General features: G+C 34.6%; 1 protein-coding gene across 33 annotated transcripts in view; it reads left to right on the forward strand.

Annotated features, from left to right (window-relative positions):
* Positions 1 to 21647, forward strand: part of RBFOX1 (RNA binding fox-1 homolog 1) — a 2692248-nt gene that overhangs the window by 2428571 nt on the left and 242030 nt on the right. The gene's annotated exons all lie outside the window — the stretch shown is intronic.

The following is a 21647-nucleotide window of genomic DNA, read 5'->3' on the forward strand; positions in this document are numbered from 1 at the left end:
TCTTTCTTTCTTTCTTTCTTTCTTTCTTTCTTTCTTTCTTTCTTTCTTTCTTTCTTTCTTTCTTTCTTTCTTTCTTTCTTTCTTTCTTTCTTTCTTTCTTTCTTTCTATTTTCACTGAAACACTCTAATTCAGGCTCTTTTGTTTTTGAGTGAATTATGCAATAGTTGCTAGATTAATCTTCCAACAATGTTTCTTCCCATGCCCTAATAAAATCTTATTCTTTCATCCAACAAGGTCCTCTCTATTTTAGCTTCAGTCTACCTTATCAGGCTTATCTCAAGGTCCTCAATTTTCTGAACCCTTTGTTTTGATGAAATTATTTTATTCATTATCTCTTGACTTTTATCTGATGTTTTTCATACCTCCACGCTTTTATATATACTGTTCACTCATTTGAGTTGCCTTCCTTCTATCTGTCCAAGTCCTATTTAACCTTTAAAATTCACTAAAAGCATTTCTTATAATAATAAGCATTTTTCAGCCTACTCTAGTCTGCAATGATCTTGCTTCTCTTCTATTCACCATACTAATTTGATAATATTCATTCTTCAAGGTTCAGCCTGCAATAATCTTTTCCTCCTCTGAATTCCTATAGCATTTGTGCCCTGATATTGTCTTATATTTTAGTCACTTTTTAATATTTCTGCCTTAACTTCTTAATTAGATTGCCAACTCCTTGATAAAAAGGGAATGTAGTGTATATTTCTTTCAAATCTCCTATATAATGTCTGGCACAATAATGGGCACATGGTTGACTCTCAATAAGTAGTTATTGAAATATATTGACAGCAGTGTAGACTACTTAATCAGGCTATCTATGGTTTACTTGGATGTACTCTGATATAAGTTGAGCTCACTGACTGGTTTGGCTAATCTCTCCATTAAGCCATTAACTTAATTAATTAGGGTTCAGAAAAATGGGGGGCAGAATCAAGGCCATTATGCTAGATAAAGGATGTCTGAGCAAAATCATTTTCTTATCAGTGCTTCTGACTCTCTTTCAAATTATGGACTTTTAGTTTTGGACTTCCATATAATGAGTAGAAGGAAGGAAGGCATGATTTTTTTTTCTGTCAGGCAATTAATATAATCTTTTCATGACATTTTACTTGAAAATTTGACTCAAATTGACATGGATAGAAAAAAGACCCACAAGACTGAAAGGACCAGTGACAGATAGCCATAACTAGTTAGAAGAATGGGCACCTATGATTTTACTGCATTGCACACCTTGAGAGAATTGTAGGCTAATTTACAGCTGCCATTCTGATGAGGAGTACTAAAAATCTCAGTGAGCTTGGTTGGCTAATGAATCAGTAACCAGTTGAAATTTAGAAGTGTGTGCTGAGGAATAATTTCTCAGTATGGTAAATGCCAAACTTGGGTTGCTTGCTAATGACAGACAGAAATGATCTGTCACTCAGTCCATATATGAAGACTTTGTAGGCTAACAGATCGAAAGTTGATATTGCCTGGTACTAGGACCCTGCAAGCAGCAGAATAGGACTTCAATAAAGGATGACCCCTTTTTAATGTCTCAAGACAAATCAGTTCCACAACATCCCATGTATGGTCTCCAAGTAATGTATTTTGTGAGAATATGAGTACTATAGAGGAAGAACAGAAGAGTAATTAAGTACTAAGTAGTTAAGTAAGAGTAGTTAATTCAACAAATAGTAATTAAAGAGAAATACTTCAGTATCTTCTCCAACCTTTCTTTGCAGACTTGATGCTAACTATGAGTGCAGAACACCATATAGAATATCTGACTTTTCATCATGTTGGTCAATTTTGCTGAATTTTCCCCCTTTTGTTATATAGAGAATGGCTCATTGGGAAGGGCAAAAGAGAGGTAGATTTTAGAAAATGTAGATGAAACAAAAGATGAGAATAAGGATTAAAAATTGAACCTGTGATTTTATTGGTAGAAAACTCCTGGATGACGAATCTCCCTTTACCAATACAAATCAGTGACTTCTAAATAATCCATATTTTTATAAACTTGATATAGCATTTAGAGGTGACATAACCTGCCCAGCAGCACCATAGTACTATATGTTAGAGGTAAAACTCTGAACTTCTGTCTTCCTGGCTGATAACCTATATTGGTAGTGATATACCAATGAAATCACAGATCCTATTCCAGTCCCTATGCTAAAAATATGTATGTATGTAGAAATGTTATTTTTTTATGAGGAAAAAGGACTTGAGCTTCAGATGATTTAAACTGTATGAATTCTCTCTTCTTCCCCACCTCAACCCCCAACTTAGAATCTTAAGAATTAAAAGAGTGTGAAAGATTAAATTGGAAGAAAACTTTAGGCGGGAAACCAAAGAACCAAGACCAAAGTCTTTGTCCTAAATTTCAGGAGACACTGAATCATGAAAATAATGATCAGAAGATGAATCAAGGATGAAGAAGTGGTATTGAGAGTGAGCCATATGAAAATGATAATTGATTATATCTGGAATAGATGAAATCCTAAGAGGAGAGAAAAGTCCAAAAGAAGTCCTAATGAGGCATGAGGAAAGTTGAAAAGGAAAGATTAAAATGAACAAGGAATAAACATTTAGACTATTTGGAAAATTCAGAAGAGAGCAAAAAGGGGAAAAAAAGCAAAAAGACACAATGTGCCCAAGAATAATAGATATAGACTTGAATGATAGATGCAGAACATTAAAACCTGAAAGGAATTTAGAAAGCACAGACCTAGAAATTAGAGACCTGGATTCTAGCACCAGCTCTAACACATACTTCCTACATTACATTGTGTATAAGTCATTCCCTTAGTTTCCTCATTTGAACTTAATACCGCTGTCTCTTCCAACTATAAGGATGAAAAGTTATTTATTTCTAAAACATCTAAAATAATAGATTTGTAGTTGGAAGGGATTTTAGAAGTTATACAGTCCATATCACTTTTTTTACAGAGCATAGCAGTGGACCTTATAAAATAATAATGACATACAATAATTTCATTTTTTATATTGGGAAATAGAAGTCCAGAAATGTGAAGTATATTGACCACCATGGAGTAGAAACAGAATTCTGTTGTTTTTTTTCCTAACTCTTTATTCAGTCCAAAAAGAAGCATAAGATTTACTTCATGAGAGACTTTGACAAGGAAAAACCAGAAAGTAGTGTAAACCTTCTAAAGTATCAAAATAAAATAACGTTAGAATTTCCAATTCCAAGTCATATTTTTTTCGAAGTAAAACCAGCAAACCTTAAAAACATGAGAATTAGCAAGAGAAAATTCTCCAATATTTGTTTGTACTACTTAATTTTTAAAGTAGTAATATTGAAGGCAATTGCAAATTTAGATAGGAATATAGTTCTAGTGACTGTGCATTGGTACTGTAACAAAAAGGTCAGCATATGAAATCAACTAAGGAAATAGGTGATTGTCCTTTTTGTTACAACATAAGTTAAAGAGGATTTCAATATATAATATAATGTAATGTAACATAATGTAATGTAATATAAAATATAATGTAACAATATAATGTAATGAAACAATGTAATATAACTTAATATAATAATATAAAATAATATGCAATAATAGCAACTCTTGTGCTATACTAAACATGGAAGGAGGTCTTAGAAGAGTGACCCAATGGGGAAAGTGAGATACATAAGTAAGGGTAGACTAGCCTGGTGAAGATGAGATTATATGACATGTACCTTTGAAAAATATAGATACTAAAATGCGGATGGAGAAGAGAAGATTAGGTACCCAATGTAAGAGGGCACAACTGGGAAGGATGCTACAAAAATAGAGGACAAGTATAGAAACAATCAATTAACCATGATAAAATTGACCCCTCAAAAAGGCTGTTTTGGTAAGACTGTTAGAACTAAAATGAAATCAAACCAGAAAAAAGTTTGGAGGAGAGCTTCTTACAGTGTGGAAGGTCATTTTCCTTACCAATTGAGATAACTGGTTTTGGTAATAGGGGGAGACAATGCCTTGACCCATTTGCCACCCAGACTTGCTATGTTGGTAAAGTCATTTCAGTTTTCTCTGTCTATTTCCTCTTCTTACCATTGGGACCACAATGCAGACCTGCTTCAAAAGATGGTTTTATGTATTAACTAATAAGCCATGACAGTGAAGGGCTTTGAAGAGACACAAGGCTACATGAATCCTAAGTATTATTATTCTCCTCTCTCTTTATATCTACATTCTAAATGCTAAGTGTGATGTAGCTATTCTGGTAGGTTGGGCTGCTTAATAGTTTTGAAATTACACCTACTTCCTTCAATATAACTGGTGACTTTCTTTTCTCTCTTCTGCCTTTGAGAAAGAATCTCAGTGTTCAGTACTCTAGAAATGTGTTTTATTTTCCATCACAGCAAGCCAGTACCAAATACTTATGTGCGTCAGCTGAGACCACTGGCCAGGCCTCCTGCTCACCTCCCAATTCCCTAATCTAATCTAACTCTGTGGGGTTTGTGGGGGTTCATTTAAGCAGCAGAAGCCGTGCTGTAATTGTTACATGTGCCAGCAGCGATTTGTACCATCTGGGTATGGAAAAAAAAAAGAGCCTAGTACTACCATGGAGAAAGATCTTTATTCTATTACCAAGGCAATATAATTCAAGAGCGGCTGCAGAGCAATTGGAAACTGAGGAATGGCCAGCTATGTAGTTATACTAAAATGTCAAAGTATAATGAAACAGGGGAACTGTACTGCTTTATGATATGAGCCAAGTTACAAGCAGGTGGCAGCCGTAAATATGTATATAAATAACAATATGGATGAAATGTCATGCTTTCCAGCTGGCTTTGTTAAAGCATTTTAGTAATATTATATTTAGGGTAACAATGTAGCTTGACAATTTTAATGAAATATATGTCATTTTAAAACAAATGGACCTACATTAGTGTTTAGGTGATCTGCATTTCCCAGTGACCTCGAGATAACAAGTAATACCTACTTTTCATCCTAGCTTCACTGGCGGGACCAACTATAAACATTTAAATGAGGTAAAGTTAATTCATTGGCTTTAGATGTTGCTCAAGGCAGGCCTATTTCTGACACCCAGTGCAAAGTAATAGGCAAATAATTTCATCTCTTTAAGTCTCAGTTTCTTCATCTGTAAAATGGGAAGAATCAGATAATGTGCTATAATACTCTACAACCTTTTAAAAAAAACACATTTTAAATAGCATCTGTTACTGTGGATCACATGGAAATAACTCCTTAATAAAGGACTTTCCTTTCTAAGTTATAATGCATAAAAGTTATGATTTTTACTCTTTATTAACAGAGGTTAAAACATACACACAGATGGACAGAAAGACAAACCTACAGACACACACATCCCTAGTGCTATCCATAGCCTAGTTTTATCTGTGGGGATGAGGTGGTAGCAGTTCTGTGTATAATCACAGAACTATAGGTTTAGAGGTCAGAGGGACATGTAAAGGAATTATTAATGCCATTTGATGCTATTAGGATGAGGATACTGAGACAGGGAAATTGAATGAATTTCCCAGTATTTTGCAGGTAATAAAGTCAGAATTTTTAACCAAGACCCTTTTAATTTAAAATCACATACTTTTCTAGTGTAGCATTCTGCCTCATTGCAGTCTTTTAAAACTGAGGCATGGTGTCATATTCTCTCCTCTCCATCTTCTAATATCCATGGGGTGCAGTAAAGGAAATGTGGGAAGGTTGGTATAAGTATTCTTGGTTTATGTCACTTTTAGGACAGATTCTCATTCTGCTCTGGAAAGTCCACAGATTGGAAAGGACATTTAGAGAAATTTTTAGCATCCTATATACTAAAGGGCAGGTTAGACACTTAAAGAGAAGTTGGGGGGTAGCCACAAGAATCCAGACTGAGACAACTCCTGTGGAGTGGTGGTTGAATTTGAGCTGAGAAGAAATAGCTTTCTACCTCTAAACCCAGTTGCTATTTTCAGATAGGCTCCATTATTCTCTGTACATGGTATAATGATCAAATGACTCCCATTTTATAAGTATATGGGCCATGTTGGAAATATACTAGAACTGTAACTTCTTAATTGAATACAGATGATTAGACAATTTTCTGAATCACATTTTATCCTTCTTACTCCCCACCCCTATCTTCATTTCCTGTGAAATCTAAAGAGGAGGATGGATGTAGTATCATTTCCTAATAGCACAAGCATCCATGATTTCTTCAATGTAGTTATTCCCTCCTCAGTCATAGATTTCTGTTGCTCTTTACCTTAGGACATCATCCCTCTGCCATTTCTGGAAAATAATAAAAATAATAATTTCCCAGTGGCTCCTTCAAGTTCTTTTCAACTCAGAGTTTCTGTGATATACTGATAGATGATTTTAAACTTAACTGAACTAGCTATCAAATGACAGGCATATAGTTCTGCTCTGGGTCCAAAAAATCCTTTCTTTGATATAACCAGAATTTTTACATACTCATACTGCAATGTTTGAAGACGTTTAGTTAAAGAGAATCCACTACGTTTTGAACTGAACAATTTGTCAACCTTTGTACTGAACAATTTTTCAACCTCAATCCATTCTACTTTTGAATAATTCTGATCCCCCTTTATATCAAATCTTAATCTGCAACTTTGTCACTTCTAGCTATTATTCTTAGGTAGGCTTTCAGTAGTGCATGAAAGAAAAACACTTGTGTCCTCAGCTATGTCTATTCAGTGGGGAACACTGCATGAGACCTGAGAAATCTCCTTAATTCGTGCTTTTGACCTACACCATAATTAAGATTTGAATGCTTTGAAACATTCAGATAATGTAGTTAACACATTTTTCTTTTCATTCATATCTTTGACAAAAAAGGGAGAAAATCACTTAAGGAATGGGTTAGCTCATATTTCAGATGGAAACATAACTTTCTCCAAAGCCTTGAAGTGTTAGAAATAACTGTGAGGTCAGTTCAGTTTGTATTATTGAAGATGCCCATGATTTAATTATTAAACCATGGAGACTTGGTGAAAATCAGAGAATTACAGAACCTCAGGGTTAGAAGGAACTTAGGAGGTCACTACTTGAACAGTAGAAACTCATTACTCAGTGAGGCAGCCCACTCACCTTTGGATTGTTTAGAAGTTTTCTAACAAACTAAAATCTGCCTCTCACAATTTCAAGCTCTTCCCTATCAGTTAAAGATGATGTTTTTGGTAAAAGTCTCAATTGGCATATTATAAATAGATTTTTTAAAGCTAAGAAAAATCACATAGGGATTCAAATGCCATAAAGATAGCTAGGTTATACAGTGAATAGTGTGCTATACCCCAGAAGTCTAGGAGACCTGATTTCAAATCCAGCCTTAAACACTTACTAATTAGGTTACTTTGGACAAGTCCCGAGTGTTCTCATCTAAAATGGAGATCGATCCAGCAAGTGATTTAACCCTGTTTGCCTCAGTTTCCTCATCTGTACAATGATTTGGAGAAGGAAATGGCAAACCATTCCTGTGTCTTTGCCAAGAAAAGTCCAGATGGGGTCACAACTGAAAATGATGACAACAATAAAATAATAGCACCTACATCCCATGGTAATTGTGATGGTCAACTGAGGCAGTATCTGTAAAACATATATGAATACATATAAAATAGATGAATGCTACTTATTGTTGTTGTATCATTTAGGATTAAAATTGCAAATAAAACTGCCTAGTCAAAAAAAGCAATTCTTTTTCAAGTTATATCTATACAATGACTAATTTCTTCTAAAATCTGAATAATGCTTTCTGAGGTTTTTTGAATAATTTGTTAACCTCATCTCTGCCTCTGTCCAAGTGGAAATCTTTCTACCCTCATTTCCCGTCACTAAAGTTGAGTCAAGTGATTTGCTAGAAATAAATGAAATTTGTAAAAACAGAACCTGAAATCAAATGCCATCTGAATTTCCTCAGTTTCTTAATCTAAAATGAGGGAGTTAGACTAAAAGACTCATCTTTCTCCTCTCCTCTCTCTTTTAATCTGAGATCCTAAGATCATATGGTTTAAACATAAAGGCTCATTGCATTCAGATTTTCTTAGCTCTTCATTGCCACTACTATGTTTTCCACTAATTTATATTGTTTGGAAAATATTGGTAAAGGCGCGTGAAGAAACCTCAAATGGATGTTGCCATGTTGACTTCCTAATGTCCTCAAATGATGTGTCTTATTGCTTAGAAAATAGTACTCTGAATTCTTTTCTCTCCTCCTTCTTAGTCACTTAGCTTTGTGTCACAAATCTTTGTTGTCTGCCTCCTTTTATCATCCTTACCATAGAGTGCATGCTGTGCTGAACTACCTTAGTTGTAGATCAAAGCATAGCCATTGGTCCAAGGTGAGGCTGAAATGAGCTGTGTGTGAAGCTTTACTTTGAATTTACTCTTGCTCAGACATCCTCCTTTCTGAACTCTTAACAAAAGCTATTATTATGCTTGTGCTATTGATATTCTTTATATAAGATGACCCAAGCATATTTTCCCCAAAATTTTTGTCTCCAGAGGGGGAAAAATTGAATTATTCATCCCCTTACACCACTCCTAGTCATTAAAAATTGGTTCTCTTTTCATTCATATTTTCTTTGCCCCTTATTTGCAAACACAGATCATATAATGTTGGGGTAAAAGTTCAGGTACCTCTGCCAATTTGAGGATTCATAGGGATAGGACAAAGGCCAGATGGCCCTCACCTGCTGCCCCTCAGAAAGTACTCCACTGAATCATAAGCAAACAATATCTGATTCTACCTCCAAGCAGAGGCTAAATTCTCATTCTGAAGCGAATCACCTTTTAATGTATACTTGCTCAAGTACATCTGTTATGTTGATATATCACTAGTTTTATAGGTCTGGATTAATTCCAAAGTAAATACTAAGCACTCTGCTGAAAAGCTGTAAACACAGATACAAGTCATTCATCTAGAAATCCCCAAGCATCATTTGCCAAGGACCCAAGTGCCTCAAGTACTTTATCCTGTTTGATGTAACAAGATCTTCTTGTAATCTTCTCCATGCTGTAATTTTGAAATTGATTTTAAAATTTGAAAGGAGAAGAAAAACAAAACACCTTGAAATGTATGAGTAGCTCAGATCAGTTACCATAGCAGGCAGGAAAAGCAAATGCTTTTGAGTGGTAATTCATCTCCACAAATGACCAGGTGGCTACCCAGCAGTACTAAAATCTGGGGTTTAGATTAACAGCTAACTCCACGATGTAACTTCATTTACTTTACCTTATAAACTATAATTCAGACCTTTCTTCAGTTCAGCTGAGTTCTTGACTTATAGGTGACTAGACATCAATGAACATGTTACCTGGCATTCCATTTCTATGTTTTTTGTGTTTGAATGAAGAGAAAACATTGCCCTTCTCTCTGCTCCTTTTCCTTGTTGATGTCCCTTCTCAATTAAGTCTCCCTGTTCTTATTTTGGTTAGTTGCTTTGGTCCTGCTTGAAAGCCGACTCCTTTTTAAATGTACCAGTAATATGATAGAATCATAAAAATCCCAGATTTTACATGTTTTGAAAAGTTATATTTTCCCCTTGTGTTATTATAGATATAGATATAATTCTAAATCACCCTTCATATTAGAACATTTGCTAATTCTTTAAAGTCTCTAGAGGAGAGGTTTCTATAAAGGTTTTTTTTTTATTTTGGAGAAACAAAGGTGGGTTTTTTTCCAATCACTAGATTTTAAAGATAGATTTCAAAAATGAAATCTTACTTTTTTGGGGGGAGTATCTTGTTTAAAAGAAAGAATAGTTTTCTGTCCTGTTAATTATTATTATTATTATTATTATGACTAGTAATTAATAGTAAAAATTCAGCATACTGTGAGCTTTCTTTAGAAAGTTGATGATGGGGGGGGGGCAGCTAGGTTGCACAGTGGATAGAGCACCAGCCCTGAAGTCAGGAGGACCTGAGTTCAAATCAGATAACTTAACACATCCTAAATGTGAGACCCTGGGAAAGTCACTGAACCCCAATTGCCTTAGCAAAAAACAAAAAACAAAAAAAAACCTGATATTCAAATCATAAAACTTAATGCCACAGAATTCTCTAAACAGTAGTTTAGGGATAAGCTCTATGAGAAGCAAATTATTAGGGGAAAAGATCAAAATCAAGGAAATTGTCCCTAATTGAGTAGTTAAAAAGGACTAACTCATACAGGCAAAATTTTGCTTTGAAAATAATGGTTGAATGAGAAATTTCCAAAAACTGTGGAGGGAATGTTGAAAACTTAGTCATATTTTATTACTTCCATTTATTACTTTCATTACATTCAGTCATAATGACTGCTGTTATGTATTACAAGGGCAAGGATCCCAATCAGTCAATCAATCACTCAATATTTATTAAGCACCTACTATATGTTGTACTAAGTACCGATGATACAAAAAGAGGCAATAAACAATATAGGCCCTCTAGGACCTTACAGTCTGCAAAGGGAACCAATTTGCAAACAAATGTATACAAAACAATATATACAAAGGATAAATGGAAACAATTAACAGAAGGAAAGCACTGGAATTACTAAGGATTGGCTAATTTATCCATTTTGTTTAGAAATTTAATGCTAGAATAGTTATGGGACCTCTGTACTTTTATTTATTCCTATCTATTCTCTATTTAAGTACAGGCAGGAGATCAATAACATTTTGGACTACAGTCCAAACCTATTAATTTTTAAATTAGTTTCAAGCCTAGACTCTTTTGTAATATATTTATTAGGATTCTTTAGGGAAGGTTTATGTTTTTCCTCCATAACTAGCATAATTCTGTGCCTCAGTTGCCAAAGTGATCTTCCTAAAAATGCACATTTAATCATGTTTCACCCAATTCAGTAAACTCCAGCAACTCCCTCTTACTTCTAGGGTCAAAATATGTATAAAACTCTGTGACGTGTAAAGTTTTCTTTCTCTTTCCAACCTTAACACTTTATTCTTTTTCATATACTCTTAACCCAGTCACATTAATGTAGTTTTTCACTTATGACATTGTCTCTTAGCCTCATCATTTGTACTGTTTGGTCTCCATGACAGGACTACTTTTTATCCATACTAAAACTCTGAGTTTCTCTGGCTTTCATCAAGGCTCAGATCAGATCCCTCTTGTGGGATAGGTCCTTCCTAGTGTCCCTCCTACCAACTGAATCCATTCACTCTTAAAATTACATTGCATTTATACTATGTCTCTTGTATTTTCGTAGTTATTTGCATGTGGTCTTCTCCATCAGAATGTGAGATCCCTGAGACCATGACCCTCCTTTGTTGTCTTTATATCCTCAGTTCTTAGTTCAGTCTCTGGCATATAATAAATGCTTAATAATTATTTGTTTCCTAACTGCTTTTTTTTTAGCATGTTCAATAATTACATGATCAACTCGAAAGAGAAGAAAATGGATTTAAGGATTGGTTTCCAATTTCTCTTCTTTCAGATATCTACTAGAGAGATCTCTCAAAGCACTTTTAAGAAAACAGAACATTTATCAAAGAATAAATAAAGCACTAGGGATAAAAATAGAAAAGTAAGAAAATCCCTACCTTCAAGGAGCTTATATTTTAATGGGTAAGATGATGCAGTTGGAAGGTTAAAGCTGCAAATCAGATGGAAAGATCTTTAGAGTAGAGTGATAAAGGATAAGGTAATTAATTTTATCTAAAGTAATTTCCATTGATAAAATCATAGCAATTTCTGAGGTTACATAATTTGGTAGCAAAAACTTTCTTTTCTAAGTCTACAGTTAACATGGCTGTAGGAGGGTTGTATTCAGCCTTCATTTCTATAGGGTGTTGCCTCCCTGGATATGGGCAAAGGATGGAAAACACTGCTATTTCCTAGTCTTTGGGGCTTCTGCTTGCAGAGCTATCTCCATCATAATCTAAAGAGACAAATACAGTGATCAAGGTGATGATGTTGATTATAACTTGCTGAGATCATGTTTCTCTTGTCTCTCCCTCCTCATATCTTGGTGCTTCAGATGATCTGGTTTGCTTGCACTATGAATGGCAATTAGTTGGCATTTTATACAATACAGAAGACATTATGAACTAGGATATGCCAGAAAATGACTGAGAAATGTTAAAAGGAAGCTAGATAGATACTTAGATTTGTTTTATAGCATTTTTTTTTCTTAAACTTAGTCTTAACATCCTTCTCTATCCTCATTCCCTGTCCTATCATCCTTGTTGAATCACATTTCAACTCAGAAGTGTTCAATAATAAGTGGTGCTGAATACTCCAATTGAAAGAAAGGATTTGTGTTAAATAAATGTTCTCTTTATGTAATGCTGGAGAAGCTGAGGCAAGGTAAAGATTAGAGAGTTTTTATATTCTATTTATTGGAGAGCTTAATTGATTGACTAGACAGGACTCTTGTCTCAAAGTATCCAGTGGTGAATGTGAGACTCCCAGGTTTTTTTTAATAGGACTCTAGTAAGAAGAGAAACAAAGGCAGGAGACAAAAAGTGGGAATTTTCAAGGATGGACCATAAATTCAGTTCTAGCAGGATCGGGGTGCAAACTATAAATTCTTACTTACTAGGAGGTCAGAGTCAGGATGTCTGAAAAAACAGAAGGAAAGATGTCAATTAGGTATCTAAGATAGTCTTATCTTTTGGAATGTTTAGAGTGGGTAGTATAGCCCTAATGGACAGGAAAAAAGGTGGGGGTTGCATACTAACTGAGGGCAATAGAGATATAATTTAGGGAAATTAATGCAGGGAAATTGAAGTATAACAGTTCAAGGAGACAGTGGCAGAACATTTATATCTTTTCCCCCCACTTAATAATATTTTATTTTTCCAATTATACTTAACAGTTTTCAATATTCACTTGTGTGAAATTTTGAGTTCCAGTTTTTTTCTCCCTCCTTTCTTCCTTCTTTTCCCCATTCCCCAAGATATCAAGAAATCTGTTCTAGGTTATACATGTACAAGTCACAATGTAACACTTTACATCTTATAAATTACTTGACATCCATTTTGTCTTTGGATTTTTACAACTACCTTTATACAACAGGTAGGATTATTTTTATAGTTAACAGCCTCAGAGAGGCTAAATTACTAGTCTTGGCTAACACAGCTTTGGAATGATAAGAGATGGGACATGAACTCAGGATTTCTGATTTCATATTTGATTTTTTTTTGGTCAATCAGGATGAATAACTTGCCCAGGATTACATAGCTATAAGTATCTGAGGCCACATTTGAATTCCAGTTCTTCTGACTCCAGAGTCTATCCATTGCACTGCTGTCTCACATTTTGTACATTTTCTACTGTTCTAGAATAGAATGTCTGTTTGTTGAAAATTAGGATTCCAAGCATCTTCTTGCTTTCCTGAATAAAGATTCTTTACAAGGATACAGACCTTCATTTACACCCAGTCAGTTAGAGTTGAAGAGAACTTTAGGTATCATATAATCCAAGTCTTTCATTTAATTTAGCTGAAAAATCAATTCAAAGAGAGGTTAAATCATTTGCCAGTGTTAGTGGCAAAGCTGGATCTTGGACCTAGGTCTTTAAACTCCCAGTGCAGAATTCTAAACCACCACTGATACTAACCTCAGTGATTTGTAGAAAACCTGTCATCAAGGTTGCCAGAGGTCAAACAGGAGCTTCCTATCTCTTCATTACCTTCCCCTCCATATAATGATCTCACATTAGGGGAATCTGTGTGAAAGGTGAGCTCAGAACAGAGGAGTTTTGCAATTTCTGTAACAGCTCTCAGCATAGGACAGCCACACAGCATCTTACTCCAGAGGAGTTCACCAGGTCTTTGTGGGATTTCTCATTAGCCAGCTCAGCCTCCTGTGAGGTAGAGAGATGTCAAGGAGGATTAACAGGAGAAACATGATTATTTTTACCACTTACATGCCTGAGGCCCAGCCAGTGCGCCAGAAGCAAACAGAAGAAATGAAATCTACATTTTGTTCCTTTTCCCACACACCCCCTTTCCCCAATAATGAATAGAAAGCCCCAAAGTTCCAAAGGAAGATACTTTTTTTGGGGGGGAGAAGAGGGGGTTAGCTTGAAGTACAGAAAGGAGACTGTAGAGTCTTGTACATGTTCCAACAGCTTTCTTGTTGACAAATGCTTGTTTTCATGGCATTTCATCACTTGAAAGCTCTTATGGATTCAAGTTATCTAATAGGAGACTGCTCTCACTAGTATATTTGGTGGTAGTATATACTTTGTCAATATAGACAATATCAGGAGTGATGTAAGACACCTGTAGATGCTGATGATGCTGATGCATTTTTGGATCTAGAATACTTTAAGATTTGCAAAGCAGTTTATAAATACTGTTTCACTTTATCCCCATTTTATTATTATCATCCTCATTTTACAAATGCTAAGAAGGGACTGGAGATTTAAATTCAGGGCTTTATTACTCCAGGTCTAACTTTCTTTTCAGTATATCACCTAACTGCCTGTCTTTGGGGCAGAATCTCAATTTCCAATATGGTTTAAACTGTTGGCTTACTCCGTCTGGAAAGTTTTCTTTCTTCTTATCTCTCAAAAAAAGTTAATTTGCCTCTAGTCTCATTACCTTGGGGTACCTAGCTTCCTTGCCCTAAGACAGTGGATCATGAAGGAAACCAATTCCTACTGATATGTTACTCCATCCAGATAATACAACATAATACCTTAACTGAATTGAAATGCATGTGGCTTTTTGAGGTTACCAGAAATGCTGGGGATTTCATGTAGTATATACCCCAGCCATTTGGTGCTAGGCTTTCTTTTTAGTAAGTTTACTATTACATAGACATAGAGCTTCCTGCTCTGTTTATGGTATATCTGTTATTTCAATTATTTTTTACTCCATTTGGGTTTTCTTTGACCAAGATACTGGAGTGGCTTGCCATTTCCTTTTCCATATTATTTTATAGATGAGGAAACAGAGGAAAATGGGGTTAAGTAACTTGCCTGAAATCAAACAGCTAGTAAATATTTGGCGATGAATTTGAATTCAGGAAGATGAGTTTTTTCTAACTCCAGGCCCAGCTTGTCACCTTGCTGTACAAAGAAGTAAGAAAAAAAAAAAAAAAAGATTTCAATAGTCTTATCTAGACTAAATTGTTAGAGGCTATATCGTTCTTTCCCCCCAACATCTTCTCTCCTCTTGCCTTATCTCATTAATTCTCTAGCTTTCCTTCTTTTTTAAAAAACAAAACAAAATACCCATTCTTGTGAACTGTCTAACATGATATATGTTATAGAGAATGGGCACTCAATAAGTATTTGTTGAATGAACATGAATGAATGAGGTTGTACTTTCAGTATTTCACCCATTATGTATTTCCAGAAAAGGGGGATATTTTCTACAAGATTTCTTCCCCTTCCTATACTCCCTGGCATTACACACACAAAAAAATGAGAGCGTAAACTTCTATTTAAAAACTGTTTCTCAGTACTTCTTGTTATTTAATATCATTTAAAAACCAGAGAGTAGGTATTCAGAAGCAGTCACATAAGCAGTACTTATAACTAAACAAAGATACTTGGTTGGTAAAAGACATTGATTTTTCTAATGAAGTATCACCTAAGCCCTTGCCTCATCATTGAGTATTCCTGAAAGGACAGCATTGCTCAAGATCAAATGCGATAAGGACTCCTCAAAGGACTGACTGCAGCCATTTTTGAGAAACAGATCAAAGGATCTTCATATCCTTAATAGCTGAACAGTGTTCCCCATACCCTTTGCAAAAGGTTCCCATTCCTTCCTCTTGCAGCCTGCTGGTAACTCCTGCATGTCCCTTCTTGAGGGGGAAAAAATGGAATCTGGGAAAGGAGATTTCTTCTTTATAAAATGAAGGGATTAGATAAATAATAACAGCTATCAATTCATGTAATGTTTTAAAGTTTACAAAATATTTTACAAATGTTACTTTATTTGATCCTCACAATAATGCTCTAAAGACTGTTATTATCCCCATTTTAAAGATGAAAAAGCAGAAGCTGAGAAAGCTTGAATGACTTCCCTTTTGCCACATAGTGTAAGCAGAATTTGAACTTATGTCTTCCTATTACATCTCAGTCAATCAGTAAAGGGTTTTTAAGCATCTGTCATGGTGCCAGATATTGAAGTATGTGCTGTGGAATAAAAAAAAAAAAAAAAAAAGGCAACAAAAACTAGTCCTCGCTCTGACAGTTTATTGCTATTATGCTACCTTTGCTGCCCATTAGATATCTTATCTATTTCCCAATTCTGACTTTGTGATTTTGAATTTCAAACATTGATTTCCATTTTAAAAATCTTTAAAAGCCACTGTCTATCCCAACCTCTCTTATGTAAATCATCATGTTATTCAAAAGTAATTTAGTTATTTTCACCACTGTTTATTCAGATAAAGAAAAATAAGAGTTTTTTGAACGTCCCCCAGAACTAAGAATTCCTCAGGAATTTGATATGTGCCATTGTCAGATCAACCCATTGGTATATGCTCATCCAAGCCACATTTTATCTGGTCATAACTACCACTCTTTTTTTCTTGGGAACTTTCACCCTCTTAATGAAAGTAAATTCTACTCTTTACCCAAGAACTCTTTTTATTTAAAAACAAAACATTTTAGTAGCTTAATCAAAGGTGATCACCATTGTGGAAAATCTTCCTTAAATTGTTTGTAGAGCTGATCAACTTTGACCTGCAGATGAGAACAACAGTAGAATAAGTCTATCTAGGGAAGCCCCCCCATCCCCCAGTCTTCATGCAAGATTCCAGATATCTTCATTTCCATATGATAGAAAGAGCAGCCGATATATTTCCTTCCATCACTGAAATGTTGCTTTCAGTCGGAAAATCCGGGTGAAGGGGACAGATAGGTGCATAATCTTGGATAAGTACCATCTTTTATCTTAAAATGAGGTTGAAAAATGGAGGGCACTTCCCTAACAACCAGAGCTGTTTTAAAATGGTGGGTTCTACTTTTCTAGATGATCTCTTTTCAAGCATATTATAATGTAGATTCCTTTTATGCATGGTGAGGAGTTGATGTTCCTTCCAGCTTTTATATACTTTGAGATATATATAAACACACATACATATATATCCACATATACACATGCTATCTGTATTTAAGATTCACACTTTACATTTATATCTCTTGTCATTGTAAAGTTATTTGTTTTGTTTTAAATTTTTACAGGGCATAACAAATGTTCATAAAAAAGTATGTGTGCCTAGTAAATAGGGAACACTTAATATGTATTGCAAATTGAATTTCAAAGACAAAGGTTATAGATATAAGAGGACCAAGTGCAGGTAGCACATTGGATAGAGCTCAGCCCTTGGAGTTAAAAACAAACTTGGAGGGGCAGCTAGGTGGTGTAGTGGATGGAGTACCAGCCCTGAAATCCGAAGGACCCAAGGACCCAAATTCAAATATAAACTCAGACACTTAATACCTCCTAGCTGTGTGTGTGTGTGTGTGTGTGTGTGTGTGTGTGTGTGTGTGTGTGTGTGTGTATGACCCTGGGCAAGTCACTTAACTCCAAATGCTTCAGCAAAACAACAACAACAAAACAAACAAACAAAACCAAAACAACAACAACAACAACAACAACAAACCAAAAAACAAAACAAAACAAAAAATAACTTGGAGTTCAAATCAGATTAGATATTTACTAATTGTGTGACTCTGGGCAAGTCATTTAACCCTAAGATTCTTTATCTAAAAAATTGAGATAATAGCAACTATTCCACAGGATTTCTTGGGAAGATCAAAAGAGTTAATACACGTAAAGAGATTTGCAAACCTTAAATGATAATAATGATGATGATAGTATCATTCACATTTTTTGTATAAGCTTTGTTCTTCTTTTTTAAAATAGTATTTTATTTTTCCAAATACATGCAAAGATAGTTTTCAGCATTCACCTCTGCAAAATCTTCCCCAAAGAAGCAAAACTTTGTTTCTTTTGTCCTCATCACCTAATCCAGATGTTTAGTCCCTGTTCATAACTCAATCCTTTCCATGTTTCTAACAGTAATAGTGTTTACCCCATTGTTTAATCAGATGATTCATAACAGTAGTACTGTTATGTACTAGGAGTACTACACTATGGAGTGTGTGTGTGTGTGTGTGTGTGTGTGTGTGTGTGTGTGTGTGTCTTGCCCAGACCAGGAATGAGGGACATTTACACTTACCTACATGATGTGATTTGAGAGACATTAAAGTTGACTTTTGAACAAAAATATTTTCTATCTAGATACCTCAGTACTTAGGAGGCAGCTAGATGTCTCAGTATATAGAAGGCTAGTCTTGGAGTCAGAAAGATCCTAATTCAAATCTGACATCAGATACTTTGTAGGAATATAATTTGGGCTTTTCACTTTATCTCTGTTTACCTTCATTCATTGGAGAAGGAAATGGCAAATCACTACACTATCTTTGCCAAGAAAGCTCTATGGACAGTAGACCCATGGGATTCTAAATGGACAAATATGACAGAACTATTAAACAACAACCACCTCAGTGCCTAACATTTTACCAAGAAAAGTTTTACTGATAAAGGGTAATCTTCTTGAGAGTATAAGCTGTCTTTTTTTTCAGACTTATATTTGTATACCCATTCATTACTCTAATACCTGACACATTGTTTAGAATTTAATAAATTCACTTTCTTAATGAACATTTTTAATATTTCAGTTAAACATTTCTCTAATTTAAAATTCTGGATATCATTTGGAACAACATGTTGTTCATATCTTAATATGAATTTGCTTAAGCTCTTTTTGTGGTGGCAAAAAACTGGAAACTGAGGGCATACCCATCAATTGGGAAATGGTTGAACCAGTTGTGATATCAGATTGCTATAGAATATTATTGTGCAAAAACAAATTTAGAAATAGCAAGCAGGATGATTTCAAAAACACTTGAAAAGACTTACATGAACTGATACAAAGTGACATTAGCAGAATTAGAAGAACATTGTACATAATAACAACAATATTGTAAAATAATCACCTGTGAATGACAGTTATTCTCAGCAATACAATAATTCAAGACAAATCTGAAGGACTTATTATGAAAAATTCTATTCACCTTTAGAGAAAGACTTGATGGTGTCTGAATGTAGATTAAAGCATAGTTTTTTAAACTTTATTTATCTTGGAGGGTTTTTTTGTTTATTTTATTTTGCAACATAGCTAATGTGGAAGTATATTTTTCATGATTGCACATGCATAATCTAAATAAAATTGTCTTCTCAAGGAAGGGGAAGGTGAAAGACAGAAGGGTGGAATTTAGAAATCAAAATTCTAAAAAAAAGAATGTCAATTTTTTAATATTTTTTTCAGAAAAATAAACTGAGAGAAAAATATGAATTGGCTCATCACCAGTGTTTTCATATCTGAAAAAAATAAATATTGACTCAGATTACTTCCCTCCCATTTAAAACAACAATATAGGATCATGGAAATAGAAATTTAGAGCTGGAAAAAGAACTTAAAATTCATAATAGTCCAAATTAATCATATTATGGATTAGGAAAGTGAGGCTCAAAAAAAGTCAAGACTTGTTCAGTGTCACACAAGCAGTAAATTACAGAGTTGGGATCTGAAGTCACATATTCTTGACTCTAGATCTAGAAGTTATTTCTCCACTGCACTTTAAGTGCATTTGATCCATATATTCCTGAACCCTTGAATCTCTTCTTTTATTCAACTTGGTATCAGTTCAGGAGAGAGTGAAAATAAATAATTTGGACTTGTTAACTCCCTAGCTTCTAAGAAGTAAGTGGGTTGATTATAGAACTGAGGTGAACTGGCAAAAAATGACAAATGATTGCAGAAAATTTCAAGATGAAGAAAATGCAGCAGAAATGCTTATGTGTCTTATTCTCTGGAAAGATATTCTAAAAGGAAGAGAAAAAGAAAGTGAAAGAATCTTTTATGCTATATGAAGCCAATATGTCTTTTTCTATTATACGTCTCCTTAAGCAGATATATTCAGACATCTTCTCAAAAATAAGATTATTTAAATTTTTTAATTAAAACAATAAATTCTACTCTAAAGGGTCTTAAGATAAGATTACTGACAAGTCTGTGGAGTTCTTGGAGAGATAAACACCAAGTCTTGGCTTTCACCCCTCTAGTTACCTCTTGAGTCATTTGAAAGATATTTTTGTGACAACTTGCAAATAGTTCTTTCCCTCCCACCTATCAAATTATTAACATTGAGGTGACACACATACTTTTAAGGCTACCAGGGTTTTCACCTTTCTAAGTGATATAAATTCTGACATTAAATATCATTTAAGAATGTGAAATGCCAGTTTGTCAATGAGGGTGCTGGGAGAAAAAGCGATATTCATGTCTTTTTAAAATGCTTCAGAAAAGGACTGGTAGAAGGTTAAATAATGAACTCCTGAATTAGGCTTTGAGAGAACCTACCACCTTTCTAATCATTTTCATCATTAATCTTGCCGACCACTTTCCTCTTGTATTAAAGGAATTACTTGGACGTTGAGTATGAATATTTAATATGGGTGAATCATTTAAATTTTATAATATTTAATAAAAACAGTGATTTGGAGCACAACTCAAGAATGGAGAGGTTTGACCCTTCACTACGATTTCTAAAGATCATGATGAAATAACAAGAACATTGGATTTGATGGACTGATTTTAAGTTCTGGCTAGAACTTACTATCTATTAATCATTATTATTATCTATTAGATAGTACTTACTATCTATTTGGTCACTGGACTCCTCTCTAAGTCACAGTTTCTTCCCTTATGAAATGCAGGGATCAGCCTATGTATTAACTACTTAACAAAATGGCTAGATGAGGAAAGTGCTTTATAAACTGTAAGATTTTACATATAAATATGAGTTATTATTTTGATCAGTCTTACATTTGTTGCTTGTTATCTTTCAGCCCAGAGACAAAGGGGCAAATCTAAGGATGTGGAATTTAGAAACTATTTGAAATTCTGCCCAGATTTTAGTGACATTATTCAAAATAAAATATAGTAAAGATTTCAACCCTCTAGATGCTTTCCTTAAAATTTCTCCATATAAATCTATGGTGTAGTTATGAATTTGCAAGACATGGGATGATAATTTCCTTCATTTTCATGTGCTTCTAATATGAGGGAAGAGCAAATATTTGCTTCTATTTGGTGGAAAGTTCTGCTTAAAAATATAACCACTTTAAAAGATGAACTAGGAGGAATTCTCAGTTGCTTCCCCTATAGATCATACATGATATATTAATGGAAAAATAGTACAGTTAATTCTACATGTCTATATCTGGCACACTTAACTGGTTTTTTGAGTCATGGAGGCAGCTGGCTATAAGCACTTAACTCAGTGTCAGAAATACCTGAATTCAGATACCATCCCATTCACTAGTTGTGTGACATAAATAGGGCTAGTTATAATATCTCTCTGTGATTTCACCACCTCATCTATAAAATTCCTTCCAATATTAAATTAATGACCTCATGATCCAGTGAAGGAAAGTCAGCTCTGAACCTTATTTAACAAAGAAAGAAAGGCTGTGAATAGTGGATAGCTTTAGGTTACACAGTAAGTTAGTGAGAGCACCAAGGCAAGAATCAAGTCTCTTGATTTCCATCCCAGTGCCCTTTTCCCAAGACCATACGACTTTTCTGGCATTTTGCACTGCTTCTCTAACCCATGCTTTGATTATATGTAAT

This window comes from Sminthopsis crassicaudata, chromosome 1 (genome assembly GCF_048593235.1).
Source record: "Sminthopsis crassicaudata isolate SCR6 chromosome 1, ASM4859323v1, whole genome shotgun sequence".
In the NCBI taxonomy this organism is placed as follows: domain Eukaryota; kingdom Metazoa; phylum Chordata; class Mammalia; order Dasyuromorphia; family Dasyuridae; genus Sminthopsis; species Sminthopsis crassicaudata.